The sequence below is a fragment of the Eschrichtius robustus genome, chromosome 8, assembly GCF_028021215.1.
Source record: "Eschrichtius robustus isolate mEscRob2 chromosome 8, mEscRob2.pri, whole genome shotgun sequence".
Lineage (NCBI taxonomy): Eukaryota > Metazoa > Chordata > Mammalia > Artiodactyla > Eschrichtiidae > Eschrichtius > Eschrichtius robustus.
In genome coordinates, this window is record NC_090831.1 from 67,024,488 (window position 1) to 67,040,203 (window position 15,716).

Here is a 15,716-nt window from a genome sequence, read left to right on the forward strand (position 1 = left end):
GCTTATTTTGCCCTGGGAAAATGTATTATCACTTCCAAGAGGGGAGTCAGCAAACTGATATGTAGTTTGGGCTGGTGGAGCGGAAAGAATATGTGCTTTAAAATCAGAGATTTATTTTATTTTACAAACACTTACATATTGCTCACCATGGGATTCTAAACATTTTATAGGCGTTAACTTATAACAACCCTATGAAGAAGACTTTATCCCCCAAGGATCATCATTCTCAATCAAATTTCATGAATAAGGATACTGAGGCTCAAGTGGCTAAACAACTGACCAAAAGTCACATAGCTTATAAGTGGTAGAATGAGGATTTTAAATCAATCAGCCTCTATTCCCAATATGCGGGAAACATATCCTACCTCAGTAAATTGTAAGGATTCAATGTTTAAGATGTTTAAGGGCTACCTCCTCTCCCTGTGTTCTGCTTCCTTCCCTAGACAATGAAATATGCTCAGTATTCTTCCTTAAAACAAATGATTTAATAAACAAAAAACAACATTGTCTTACTCCACACTTTCTTCTCTAAGATTACCTGATTTCTCTCCTATTCATTGTCAAATCTATTGAAAGGACTACAGCTGCTGCCTCTGTTTCCTCATCCACCCTTTACTCTCTCACTTACCAGCTCCTCCACTCTGTCTTTGAGTCTTCTCCTCTTCACACAATCTGTTTCTATTATGGTCACTAATGACTTTCAAATTTCAAGTTCAATGGAGATTTTTAATCATTAGTTGGTAGCAGTCAACACATGTGAACACTCCTTATTCAGATTACTCTTTTCTTTTGGTGCCCTTGATTCAAAATTCAGAGTTCTGTCTTATGCTTCAATTTTCTCATACTACATACTCTGCTGACATGATAATATCCACTACTCTGACTTCAGTTTCCTTGTATGTAGGTTCTTGTGAAATACCCTGGGTTCCAGTGTAGTATCTCTTGCCCTAATGCCCAGCTGCCATCAGCTGCTGACATCTATAGCAAATAAAACCTATGACTTGTTTCCTGATTTGTCAGGCTAATAGCGCTCTTACCTAGTCTGACTAGGGAGACTACTATTTTGCCATGTGATACATTCAGTGGTCTTCAGATACCCACCTGGGCACCCTCTCTTCAGTCTCACAGCATTGTGGATACTGCAGAGGCATAACTGCTCCCTTTCCTCCCCATTTTCTGGGACTATTTTACCCAACTGGCTAGACTTCGTTGTGGGGTGCTAAGCCAGATCACATCCCAGGTATCTGCTTCCTCCTTCTCTAGGCTTAAAGGAAAACTAGAAAGTCCTGCAGAAAATTGCAAGTATGCTTTTGCCCTTTTCCAACTGGTCATGTTACTGCCTAACATACCACCTGGGTGGCCACATGTTACACTGGCATTCCCTCTAAGGGAAACTTGAATTTTTTTCTAATATGTAGGTAAGAAAGTGAGAAACAAACACCCTTGTTCAGAACTCCTGAAAATTTATCTGGTTGTTTCTATTGCTGGAATTATGATGTTGTGGACTGAACAAGAGAGGAGGGGAGGAGTAAAAGGATTGTTTTATCCTCTACTTTCTGTCTTTGTAGAGCCAGCTCCCCTCTGGCAATGGGAATAGCTACTTTCATTTTTATAATACATACCTGACCTTACAATTTGTTGTTCCCTTTCCTGTGGCTAAGATATAGATATAGCTGATATAGATTTGTGACAACTACAAGTTCTATAGGTCCTTTAGGGCCTGTTGATGGATAAAAGAAGGTTAAATGAGATAGAAAATTAAACATGTTTCTAACTCTGGGGAAGTGTCCCATGGGGTAATACGGGCCAGTATACTGACCAGCATCAGCGGACTCTGACCCTGTCCACTTGGCCCACCAGACTCTAGGGGAGGATCTGAAAGGAAACACTGCTAGTGCTCTCTATGACACAAAAGGATAACCAAGTAGAGGTTTTATGCATAAATTCACTAAATCTCCAAAGACAATTTTAATGACTTCTATTTCAGAAGTTGGAGATATGACATGATACGATTTCTGATTATGCCTTTCTGTGGGATTCTGGAATCTGTGGTAAAGATCACTGAAAGTTTGAAAACGGCATCTCTAAAATTAAAATTGAGTAGCCTATGGTCATGTTTATTTGCCGAAGGCATGGTTGATGATATAAAAATATGACCTATCTCAGCTGGCTAGGCAGCATCTTAATAAATGCACTGACTCATGCTGTGATTTCAGTCACCTGAGATGAGTTTTTTGGATTAAACCCTTTTCCCCCTGATTCCAACTTATTTTTTGTCTTATCTTTACTACCTTCAGCAAATTTATGTAGACAGCCTGTGCAAATGGTGGAAGGAGGATAAAGAAACCTCTTTTGTTTTGTAAATTTGTATTTTGATTTATGTGATATTAAAATTATTCAGAGGTGGTTAAAATAGGGAAACATTTACCCAGAGGTAAGAACCTGAGTGAAAATGAGAAACAGCTGGGGGTATCCAGCTAAATGGGTTTCTTATAACTATCCACTGGAATTATCTGGGGCAAAAGAAGACAAAGATTTAGAAGTGTGATATACCAAAGGGCTCTAAAAATTGCTTAAAACAGATCTTTTCATGCTCAAAGTAGAAAATAGGGAAGTGTTAAGAAGGCAATTATCACCTGTAATCTAAATATCAATTGACTACACACGTGGTAGCTAATGGACTCAAACTATGAAAGTGAACTATAGCTTCTGCAAGGAGTGAAAATAACATATTCACTCATTTATTCAAAAATTATTTATTAAGAATCTGATATGTGACAGACACTGGGGTTTCAGTGACAAACTATAAATTGGTGAGACACAAAATAAGCAATGAAATATATGGATAAGCAAAATACTCAAAGGTTATAGTAGGTTCTGTAGGAGAAGTAAGCAGATGTTTTGACAGAAAAAAGAGAAGTTCAAAGGGGGAAATCTATTCCAGATAGGATGGTCAAGAAACACCTCTCAGGGTGTGGCATTTCATCTGAGACCTAAAGAATAAGAAGAGCCATGGGAAAGTGGTCCAGATAGAAGTGAGAGTGGATATGAGGATCTAAGGCTAGAAAGGCTCCATGTCTTCAAAGAAGACAAAGAACAATGCAACTGAAGAAAAAGCTAGGGGGAGCACAATGGGTAAAAATCCAGACAAGAGTTAAAGCATGCAGTATCTTATAGATCAGGATAAGGAGTTTCAATTTTATTTGAGCACAACAGAAAACCATTAAGAGGTTTTAAGTAGGGAAGTGATGTGATCTGAATGGTTTTTCAAAAATATTTGTTTTGTGGAGAACTTAGAAGGAAGAAATGAGAAAGTCCTCAGACTAATTAGAATACTAATAGTAATACAGGCTAGAGATGATTGGGGCTTGGACTAGAGAGGGGCAGGGGAGGCAAAGAAGAGTGGATTGAATAGACATGTATTTCAGAGGTAGAACTATCAAACTTGAAATTGAGCAAATACAGTTTATAGAGATAGACGAATTAAGGATGATTCTTGGCTTGAGCAAGTGATGGTTCCATTGTAAAAACAGACGACAGCTTGTGGATAGAGAGGGTAATCAGATGATCTGGGTTTTTTGTTGTTGTTTTTTCACTAGAGGCTTTTATTGCATCTTTAAAATATCACAAGAAGGTCTTAGGAGTCATCAGGCATCTTATTGTTTCCATAGCTAGACAACTCTTAGACTTTATTCATCAGCCTGCTGAACTTTTCCTTTTTCAGAAACATAGACACCATCTCCAAATTTTCTGATATTCTCATTTATAACTGTTCTGGCTTGCTGAGTCAAAATAGCTAAATTTGATACATGTTTAGTGCCATTTCCTTCAGGAATTAACTCATCATTCTGGACTCAAGATAGTGAACAAAGAACGCCTTGTCTCATGCAAACCCTGCAGATGTAGTTTTCAACCAAGAAATTTCTAATTTCAACAAGAGACCCATTCTACATAATGAAGTTGATGGGCAAGTGGCACAAACCTCACCTTGTAACAGGAGCCCAGTGTGACACCCTTGATCGTGTTCTATGCATGACTATAGATAGTGTGAACAGTAACCACTTCCCTTCTATTTCCCTACTATTTGTCAATGCTGGGGTCTCTTCACTCCAAGGAGACTGAATTCTATATTGATGTGACTGAAGTTCCTCCACAGAGTTCCTCTGGGGCCCTTGAAAATAACTGTGCGTCCTTTCAGAGTGACGTCAACATTTTCTGGAATGTCAACAGTCTGATGAGAATCATCTTCGTTCTCACAGTAGAGGTAGCAAAAATCGTAAGTGATCTGTTTTGAATGTATTATGTTTGAATTACCCTAGGGAAGACATCAGGAAGACAGCTGAATATATGTGACTGAAGCTTATAGAACAGATCTGGACAAAAGATACAAATTTGGGAGTCATCAGCATGGAGGTAAATATTATTTATGGTCATAGGGCTAGGTAAGATCATCTAAGTGCCATTTGTTATGATGAGTAACATGTGTGTAGAAAACCTGAAAGTCTTTTGAGAATAAAATCTGAAACTTAAAACCATTTTTGCTAAAGAAATCATCACAGAGGAGTGACCCACACTATATTTGGGTTTTGTTTCTTGATTCACCTATGCCTAAAATTTATTCTATTTAGTTGTACAAGGCTTCTTGCATTCAAAGAATCTCCTGTAATTCTATCATTTTATATACTATTTTCAAAGAATAAATTAGCATGTTAAAGATGTTGGTGATTTACATGAAGACTTCGTCAGAACAGTTAAATCTACAAAAGACAAAGAGCTGGCTGATGAAAGTGTTGACAAAGGTAAGGCTTATGTGTTGAATGACAGAAATAGTTTTCACAAAAATGCAGTTCAGAGTGATGACTTGAAATGTTAGAAATAAATGATATTAGTTACATTAAAAGTTATATATTTCTGTTGAAACAATTATTCAAGTAGAAGATTGGGGATACATATCTATGTAATAGTTGTTTTTTTTTTAATTTGGAGGTTAAAAAAAATAAAGGTTAAACTTCAATTAACCATGTGGGATAGGTACTTAAAATAAAATGTAAATTTAAGCTGTGTGGTAATCAGTTAAAATCAGATAGACCTGAAGTGTAATCCATGCCATCACTTCCCAGCAATGTGTCTTTGGAGTCTTACTATCTATGCCACTTGTCAAATTCTCATAATAACAGTCTAGAACATAAAGAGCTTTCCTCAAACATTGTTTGAAGGGACTTTTCCATGTTACTAAGCATATTACAAAATTATTTTAATAGTTGCACAATGGTCCATTTACTGAAAGTTCTAAGCCATCATTTATCTATTATCATTTTGTTGGATGTTTAGAATATTTTTCATTTTACATTATTATCACAACTTTTTATTTGTTTTGAATCTCAGCCCTTGGTATTCTGCAGCAGCTCTGCTATACACACCCCCGCCAAGTCTATTCACTTGACCCGCTCTTACAGGATGTTTAGATAGCCTCTACTCCTTCACTCTCCTCTCATACCTCCAATACCTCTTCTCTATTTTTCCCCTCAGCTTGTTGACCTTGCTTCCTATGCTAAAAAAAAAGAAAAGAAAAGAGAAAAAGAAGCAAACAGAAGAAAACATTCCAAGCTGCTACAATCAAGTCACCTATTTGTATCTGTGCCTATACATTCTGTCTTCCCTTCTGTTACTTTGAATGAACAGCCTGTGTTTTCATTGAAGGACATTTCTTCCACTTGTACACCTGCTCAAACACATTGCTCCAGGAATTTTTGTCTTGGACATTATACCTTTCCCTCGACTAAATTATTCCAAGAGCATACAAGCATTCTGCTATTTATCCCACCTTAAAAAAATCAGAAAAAAAATTCTCAATACCACATTCTTTTTCTACCTTATCTGCTCTCCTTTAGAGGAAAACGTCTAAAAGTTTTCTTTATAAGCTGTCTTCAGTTCCTTTCTTTCCATTCTCTTGAATCCTGTCCAATTAGCATTCCACCCCATGTGCCATCAAAACTTCCCTCAAGGTTATCACTACCTCCATATTTTAAGCCAATAATAAATGCTCCATCCTCATCTTATCTAAAAGACCAGCAGTACTAATAAGGCTGAGGATGGTCTCCTTAATATACTCTCTTCACTCAGCACCCAGGTTTTCATGTGCTCTTCTTTCTCGCCCAATTTTTATAGCTGCTCCTTCTCATTCAGTTTTGCTGGGTTTACAGTATCTCACGACCTCCAAACACTGGAAAAGCTCGAGCTTCAGTTCTACTCTTAAAACCTCTTGATTTTATACCATCAGTCACTGCCCTGTGATCTCATCCATGAATTTTTTATGCTGAAAACTTTCAAATTTATATCACCAGCTCAGACCCCTCTGAACTCTACACTTAGATGTACAACTTTCTAGTAAGATATACCTGTTGGATGTTAAGAATTTCAAAGACTAAACTCATGATCCGTACCTCCAAACCTGCCCTTCCCACAATCTTTCTAAAAATCAATAAAATCAATCTTCCTAAAATCAATCAGTATATCAATACTCTGTCTTTCCTATTTCTCAGGCCAAAAAAAAAAAAAAAGGTCATTCATGATTTGATTATTCTTTTTGCCTCTTATACTTTTCCTCTGTCAGCACACTCTTTCCTTTCTACCTTCAAAATGCAGGCAGTGTCTGAACATTTTTCATTATTTCCATTACTCCTATCCTAATACAAGCTATCACTATCACTCACTCAGATTACCATAATAACCTTCTGGTTCAGGAGTGTGCACTTTTACCCACAAGGATCAGATAGTGAGTGTTTTAGTTACTGCAGGCCATAAGGTCCTGTTGCAGCTACTTACCTCTGCCACAATGTGAAAGCAGCCATCTACAGTATGCAATTTAATGAATGTAGCTGTGTTCCAATAAAACTATTTACTAAAACAGGAAGCTGGCCAGATGTGATCTATGGGCTGTAGTTTTCCAACACCTATTCTCGTTTGTCTCTCTGACTCATCTTTCTTTCCTAATATCTATTCTCAACACAAGGGCCACAGTGATCCCTTTGAAATGAAAATCAAAGCACATGATACATCTACTCAAAACTGCTTGTGCTCCCCACTTCACTCACAGGAAAAGCCAAAATTCTTAGTATGGCATACAAACTTCTAAACAATATGTTTCCTCAATTTTGCTCCCTGTGATCCAGCCACATTGGTCCTTCTGCTGGTCCTTGAACTTGCCACATGCATGAGGGCATCTGTCCTTTCTATGTCCTGTCTGAGAACCCATGGAACTGCAAAGCTCACTTTCCACATTCCTTAGGTCCCTGATCAAACGTCACATTTTCAAGGAAGCCTTTCCTCCCTAAGAAATTACCATCACCCTCCTCTCAACATGCCCCATTCTCTTTTCCTGCTTTATTCTTTTTCCACCATTACCAGCTGGTATGCTAAAAAGTTTAATTTTTATTTGTTTGTTCCCCTCCTCAGAATACGTCCCATTACAATATTGGATATACTTGAGGATAAGTTTGTTTTAATGGTTTTCTATTTTATCCCCAGAATCTAGAACAGTTTCTGGTATATAATTTGGGACCAGTAAATAAATATTTGTTGAATGAAGCACCGTAAATGAACGTGGGGAGGGCAAGAGAGAGTTCTTGGCCTAGATGTACCGAAGAGAAATTACTGCATCACATGGTAGAAGTTATTTAAAACTTCAAATGTAATACACCAAGGTTTATCTCTAAATTTTTTTATATAACGTTTTGATGCCCTTTTTTCCCCTCTGTCTGTGATGCTTAATTTTTTGTGTCAATTTGATTGAGCTAAGGGATGCACTGATAGCTGGTAAAACATTATTTCTGGATGTTTCAATGAGGGAGTTTCTAGAAGAGATTAGCATTTGAATTGAACTGAACAAAGCAGATGTCCCTCCCCAATGTGGAAAGGCATCAGCCAATCCCATTGGAGGCCCATACAGGACAAAAAGGTGGAGGAAGGGTGAACTTCCTCTCTCTCTGGTTGATCTGAGACATCCATCTTCTCTTGCCCTCCTGATTCTCAGACTTTCTGACTCAGACCAGTACTTACACCATTGGTCTCCCAATTCTAAGGCTTTCAGACTCAGACTGAATTCCACCACTGCCTTTCCTGGGTCTCCTGTTTGCAGACAGCACATCCTGGGACCTCTTGGCCTCCTTAACTATGTGATCCAATTCCTATAATAAATCTCCTTTTATCTCTATTACATCTATATCTATATTGACTATTGGCTCTGTTTCTCTGGAGAACCTTGACTAATATAGTCTCCAAAATGAAAATGACTGTTTATTTAACATGCTTTCAGTATTACCCAACTGAACTACATGTCCACGGTCATATGTATACTATTTTAATTTACATACTAATCTCATATTTTTCTCCTATTATGTTCATAAACGAAAGATAGGTCCAATATTTTACTTAGGAGCAAAGAACTTCAGAGACTACTTTAAAGCATTCTGTGTATTATAGTACTTACACCTCTAAACTCTAATCATTATTTTCATTGTTGACAACTCCCATTAGATCAGCATGCTGTTGAGTATATCTAACTAATTTAACTAGTAATTCAGTAACTAACTTAACTGGTAAGACCCAAGATCTCCCAATTTCAGGTGTGAGAAAAGCACAGAATGAATGAATGAATAAACAGATGAATCAATGTTTAGCAGTACTGGCATCAGGGCTTGGGCTCTCTTACTTCTAGTATGGTCTTCTCTCCACTACAGCATGCTTCTTTTACAGTGACTTCACAAATACTTGTTAAGAGGTAGACAGTCCCCTGAACTTCAAGTTCTAAAAACAATGACAACCAAAAGCCCTACACACCCAACTGCCATTCTAAGTAGACAATAGATAATTCATGAAATGAAAAGACTAATAAAAGCAAACCACAGAATTGGTTTCACAAGGTTATTCTGAAAACAAATGCAGCAATAAATCAGTCAGTGGCTGGGTGTGAAAAGAGAACCTGGACAGAATAAAGAAGGGCTGCTCGACAGATGAATGGATAAAGAAGATGTGGCACATATATACAATGGAATATTACTTGGCCATAAAAAGAAATGAAATTGAGTTATTTGTAATGAGGTGGATGGATCTAGAATCTGTCATACAGAGTAAGTCAGAAACAGAAAAACAAATACCATATGCTAACACATATATATGGAATCTAAAAAAAAAAAAAAGCTTCTTAAGAACATAGGGGCAGGACAAGAATAAAGACACAGACATAGAGAATGGACTTAAGGACACGGGGAGGGGGAAGGGTACACTGGGACAAAGCGAGAGGGTGGCATTGACCAAATGTAAAATAGATAGCTAGTGGGAAGCAGCCGCATAGCACAGGGAGATCAGCTCAGTGCTTTGTGACCACCTAGAGGGGTGGCATAGGGAGGGTGGGAAGGAGACACAAGAGGGAAGGGATATGGGGATGTAAGTATACGTATAGCTGATTCACTTTGTTATACAGCAGAAACTAACACAACAATGTAAAGCAATTATACTCCAATAAAGATGTTAAAAAAAAAAAAGAAGGGCTGGTAGATAAATCCCTTCCATGATTCTATAATAGTAATTCTTAAATGTATTCTAGTTTGGGTTTCTGAACCCCTGGCATCAGTATCACACAGGAAGCTTGTTAAGAATTCAGACTTTGTGACCCCCCCAACCCAATCTCTGAATTTCTGGAGAGCTAATCCTGGAATCTGAATTTTAACTACCCCTCAGATTCTTATATACACTTTAGATTTACAGTCAGAGCCTTGCTACTCAATGTGCTCTGGAACCAGCCGCAAGGACACCACTCTGGAAGGTGCTAGTGATAATGCATATTCTCAGGCCTCTCCTCAATCCTACCAATCAAAGTCTTCATTTTAACAAGATCCCTGGGTGACATGAATGCAAATTAAAATTTAAGAAGCACTACTCTTGAGAGCATCTTTCCATAAGCAATGAAACATAAAGGAACTATTATTTCCCCTATTAGCTAGTCTTTCTTTACACTTTCCCTTAATCGCTCTCCAATGTTACTTTAGAGCCCTACATGGAAACTAGACCAATTAATTTACATAAGATAGAATTATGTAATACATAAAAACAGAATGGTCGAAGAGGAAAGGACCTTAGAGAGCACCTCTTTGAACTCTTTCATTTTACAGATGCAGAGAAATCAGACCCAGAGAGGTCATCTGGGCTCATGAAGATGACTGATGGTTAAGCCAAGAATATATTTCAGGCCCCCTGATTCTGATTTCCTGGCTAATTATATGCTGCTTCCTTCCAGAAGAATTTTACTCATAATTGGGATTTTACTAAAAATTTGGCCTTTAACTTATACAGTTTTTTTCAAAGCAAAGTCAAATAGTTAGCTAGTAAGAAATCCACTGTTAGTCAAATGTGACATCATCAGTCATCCTAAAATGGGGACTAATTAAAAAAAAGGACTAGGCTCCTCTATAATCAGGAAGATTATTTTTTAATCTAATTCATTTTTCAGAACAATTACTCAAAATGAATCACTGTCAGTTTATAATAATAATCAGAGAGGAGTTAGAAAATATTGGTGATATTGCAGGGTTCAATTTCTTCCCAAGATAAGAAGATCAAATCAATCCAACAACTGGGAATTGCATTACAGCTATTTCTAAATGGAGTTTAGCTGCATCATTTTACATTCCAGGTTCTTTGGTCTCCAATGTTCAATTTTCTTGTGTGAAAAATATATGCACAGTGGATATAAGATGGTATTTTGGAACTAATTACAGCCTCTTTCAGCTTCCTAAAGGAGGCTTTCTTAGCACAAGCAAATGCCTTCCTTTATTTCTTTCTTTGCTTTTTGTCTAGTCAAAAAGGAATGACAAACAACTCAGTCCTGAATGATTCTCTTTTGAGTTGTGAAAGGGACAAATAAGAAAGGAATGTGCCAGTAAAGCAATAATACAGTGAATTTACATATTAATGATGATCCACTCACACAGGATTTGTTTCTCAAATAAACAACCTAAGCTATTCTGCCTCTCCTAACGTGTGAAATCGTTTAGCATAGTGCCTAACACAGGGGTTCTAAATAAATATTACTGTTGTTTTTTATAAACCCCAAACCATAACATAAGCATTTCCCCCAAGTATTAAAGCAGATTTTTAAGGTCCAGTTAACTCTTTCAGAAGAGAGAACATTACATAACTCAAAATGTAACTGTTTGTACTTAGCAATTGTGAAATAATGTCGCTCAGGACGCAAACAGTTTTAACAGAGGAACCCCATTGAGTGGATTCAGAGTGTGTGCTGGGGGAAAAAAACTGTGCTGATTCATGGTCCATCTGATGTTGTTTTTCTGACCAAATGCTTCATTATATAAGAATTTCTTCTTTGATATGGCCACTTGCTGTTAAAACTGCTCACCGTGACCTCAAATGTCACAAGAAGCAATGCAAGCACATTGGGTTACTATTTGCGAGACAGACAGATGACTCAGTCTAAAATGGTTTTAGAGGAATTGATCTTGAGATAGGATTAGATAGCCATTTGTTAATTTTTTTAGCCTAAGCCTCAGTTTCTTCTCTAAATTGAGGATACAAATATCTACTTCAGAAGGTTTTTATGGAGAGGATTAATGTAATGCTGTAGGAAAGGTTTATATCAACTGCCTGACCTAAGTAAGACACTCAATATTACTGATTTCCTTCTCCCTTTATACATGCTGGTCTGGTGACTTCTTGTCTATGTTTGTAAAAACAGTAAAAACTATAGAAGCTGGCAACCTCTGTTCAATCCAAGCCAACTTACACATCCAAGAGAAGACCAGCCCTATAATGGGGAGAACTGACACAAAGGATAGTCAGCAATCAGGAGGACAGTACCCCTTGATTATGTCTAGCTCTATGTATGCAAATATATTTGGAATTCAGTTAAAACAACTGACACAAGAACTTTGAACTTAAGAGTCTTAATTTCAAAGAGTAAATGAATACCGGAGCTTCTATCTTGCCCAGCAATTTTTCACATGAAAGCAATAGCTAATTACTTTCTCAGTAGAAAATATCAGACTTTGGAAGTGCAAACTACTTGTAATTTTTCAGTGGTCACCAATAGTCTCAAGTAAAACCTAGTAAAAGTAGATAAATAAAAGGAAATCCTACAAGACTGAATTTAGCCATCTTTCTATTTTATACACATGTACTTCACTTAATTGAGCTAAGAGGATACAGTATTCAATTGACGGTTTTAGTCAATTCAGGCTTTACAACAATGATTCAGTCAAAGGTTCATACTGTCAAACTCTGTAGCCCACCAACCCAGTGAAATAGTGAAATCTTTGGGAGTATGTTCTCAGGCTGTGTAAGCACAATGAATTTAATTCAATAAAATTTTTTTTTGCTAGATTTTTCTCTGCTAATAAAAGAGCTTCAACAGGAGACACTTGATGCTTTAGCATACCACAAAAATCAAAGTATATGTTGTAGAATTAGGACTGGGTTCTTAAGAAACACAGCAATAGTTAAGCCACTGCATGAATGTAGTATGCATGATATCTATACCGCATTGGACAGTCAGAAGCTTGAAAAATTAGCTACATCGTAAATAGTGGTTTGATTGTACTGTGAAAATGATCTAATTCATACTAAGAGGATAAAAAAAAATATTATCATGAAAGAGAAAATCTTGGGAAGATGGGAATTGTGTCAGTTTGCTAGGGCTGTCATGACAAAATACCACAGACTGGGTGGCTTAAACAACAAAAACTTATTTCTCACAGTTTTGGAGACTGAAGTCCAAGATCAAGGTGTCAGCAGATTTGGTTTCTCCTGAGACCTCTTTTCTTGGCTTACAGATGGCAGACCCCTTGGTGTGTCCTCACACGGCCTTTCTCTATATGTGTGCATCCCTGGTTCTCTTTCTCCTCTTATAAAGGATATCAGTCATGTTGGATTAGGGCTCTACTGGTCTCATTTTAACTTAATCACCTTTGAAGGTCCTATATCCACATATAGTCACATGAATTAAGATCACCCAAACAGCCTCATTTAATCTGAATTACCACTTAAAAGGCCCTATTGCTAAATATACTTACATTCTATGGTACTGAGGGTTAGAATTTAAATATAAGAATTTGGTTGGCGTGGGAAGGGGGTGGGGATAAGGGACACAATTCAGCCCATAATAGAAATATACCTGCATGTGGCCAGGTCCTGGTTCCTGCTGTGAATTTTCTACTATTAAACTGATTTCCTTTTATGAAACAGTGAATTAGGAAATTCTTGCATGTTTTGTTACATATCTAATCATTCTTATTATCACTCTTGTAGGTCTTTAGGTTAGCTATTGATAGGACATAGATGGTATATTTTGTCAGACCTTTTTACTATGACTAAGAGTTTTGCAAAAATCTTTTACTTGGAATGAAGTTAATAGCTGAGCATAAAACTAAACAACACATTTGGCATCCAAGCTTCCTTCAAAATTCTCATTGGAACAAACTGCCAGGTTCAAACAATACAGTAACTTTCTTTTTTCCCCAAGTCAAAGGATAAAATTAGAAGTGTTGTTAGAGAAAATGTAATTGTCAGTGTTATGTAAATATAGACTTTGGAGGATTCTCAGAAAGAACCTTTGGTTGGTATTTCTGTATAGATTTAACTTCTAATAAATTGTTAAGTCATACTGTGAAATGTGAAACTAATGTAGAGAACAGTAAATTCATTCAATCCTCCATAATTTTGGAGCCCTAAAAGGTGAATTTCTCTAATTTCTTTTGCTACAAAGTAAAGAGTAAGCTTTAACAAACTTTTTCAGTATTTGATTCCTTTGGAGAAAAAGTAATTTGGATGTTAGATATAACACAAACTATTTAAAATATTTGCATTATCTTGGCTGAGCAGAGCCGTAAGCCTAGTTTCATAGGAACTGATGGTATTTTTCTAATCTTCTGTCTGGTGCACTAGTTTCAGCCTGACACTATGTCTATGACTTCCTCCTACAGCCTATTAGGATGGTACAAGACACCATCTGCCCTTCTGGGTTTCCCTTCATACAAATCTGGGTTCTATCCTCTCAAAGACAAGAAGGGGGTTTCTTTGCCTTTCCCAAGACATGCTGAAAAACGTTTACTTTAATACTGATATGTTTTACCACATATTTCATTTTCATTTCATCTCTATTTCATTCTTTTCCTAACTAGTAACAGTACTTTTTACTAAAAAAATTAATACGAGAAAATGTTTCATTCTGAGAACACATTGAGTAACAATAGAGATCAAGGTTAGAAGGTTTATAAAATGATCACAAATATTTCAAGACAGATAATTCATGCTGAGCATAACTCTGTAAACATCCAAATTTTTTTTGGCCAGGGATCAGGGTAGGGAGAATCATTTTATTCTCTTATTTGTAAGTGGTCATTTAGTTGCAAGCAATAAAAACCAACCCTCCCTCCCAAAAACAGAAAAGAAAATATTTTAGGATTCTTAGTTCACAGAACTGAAGTTTAACATTCAGTTATAAGAAGAACAGAAATCATCAGAGCAGCTCTAGAGAGTTTTATCTCTTATAAATTGAGATACACAGAGACTGGAAATGCTACTAAAATAGGAATTTGCTAGAGATTACCAGATAATAAAGATACTGCAAAGATTTATGGCAAAAGAATGAGAAAACAAACATCCCTTAACTAAAATGCTATAAAATAATCCATTGTTTAGATCACTGGAAGCAAAAGATGGAAGATAAAGAGAAAAGATTTATTCCATAGAAATAGTCCTAAAATAAGCATGGATCACCAAGATGGCACAAAGTTCTAAGATTTTCTTCTAACTTTCAAATCATACTGAATAGAAAGAAAGCTTTGGAAAAGTTAGTGGCTAAAATGGACTAACCCAGAGCTTTATCAGCATTTTTAAAGGATATGCTTTTATAAAAAAAGAAACCACACAATAAAACATGACAAAATACAAGAAACAACATGGCTCTCAACTTGGTTTATGCCATTAAGATCCTATACATTATTCTTTATAAAGCAAAAGATGTTTTACCCAACCAACACTAATCTATTCATGTAGGAACACTGACATTAGCCAATTATTCAAGTCCACCTACAAACTTTCACCTAATTTATTATATTTAATATTTATACAATATTGTCTAACTCTATATCATATAAAAGTATACATTTATGAAAAAATATTACATAGATATATTTTATTTACAAGAAAAAGTACATAAAGTGTGACTCTGGGGAAAAATATAGAAGGGTAGAATAAATGGGCCAAAATAATTTAAAAATATAATTGAAGAACATTTCTGAAACTAGAGTTGAAATTGAATACTTAAAAGATAAAGCAAAGTATATACAAATATGTTTTTATATGTTTTCTTTAGCCTCTTCCATAATAATACTCAACTTTAGAATATAGTAGAGTAATATCTAAAAAAATTTGAAAGGATGGTGGCACATCCTTTATGTACAGGCAATTTGTCTTTCAAAAATACAATAACAAACAGGCATTCTTTAGCAAGCTTGACACTGGGACTACAGCATATATGAAAATTATATTTGATGGTAAGCTAAAAGATTAATCAGATTGAAGAATCCTAGAATGGAGATGTTGTGATGAACAGATTTTAGAACTATAAAGCTAATACTCAATAAAGGAGAGAATTAAGGTTTCATAACTGTAAATAAGCAGTAGGTACCTTGACAATATAAAAA

At 36.2% G+C, this 15,716-nt stretch overlaps 1 pseudogene; it reads right to left on the reverse strand.

Moving 5' to 3' along the window:
- Nucleotides 1–3,689: 3,689 nt before the first annotated feature.
- On the reverse strand, nucleotides 3,690–9,883 carry LOC137768626 (large ribosomal subunit protein uL6-like; annotated as a pseudogene).
- Nucleotides 9,884–15,716: the final 5,833 nt, after the last annotated feature.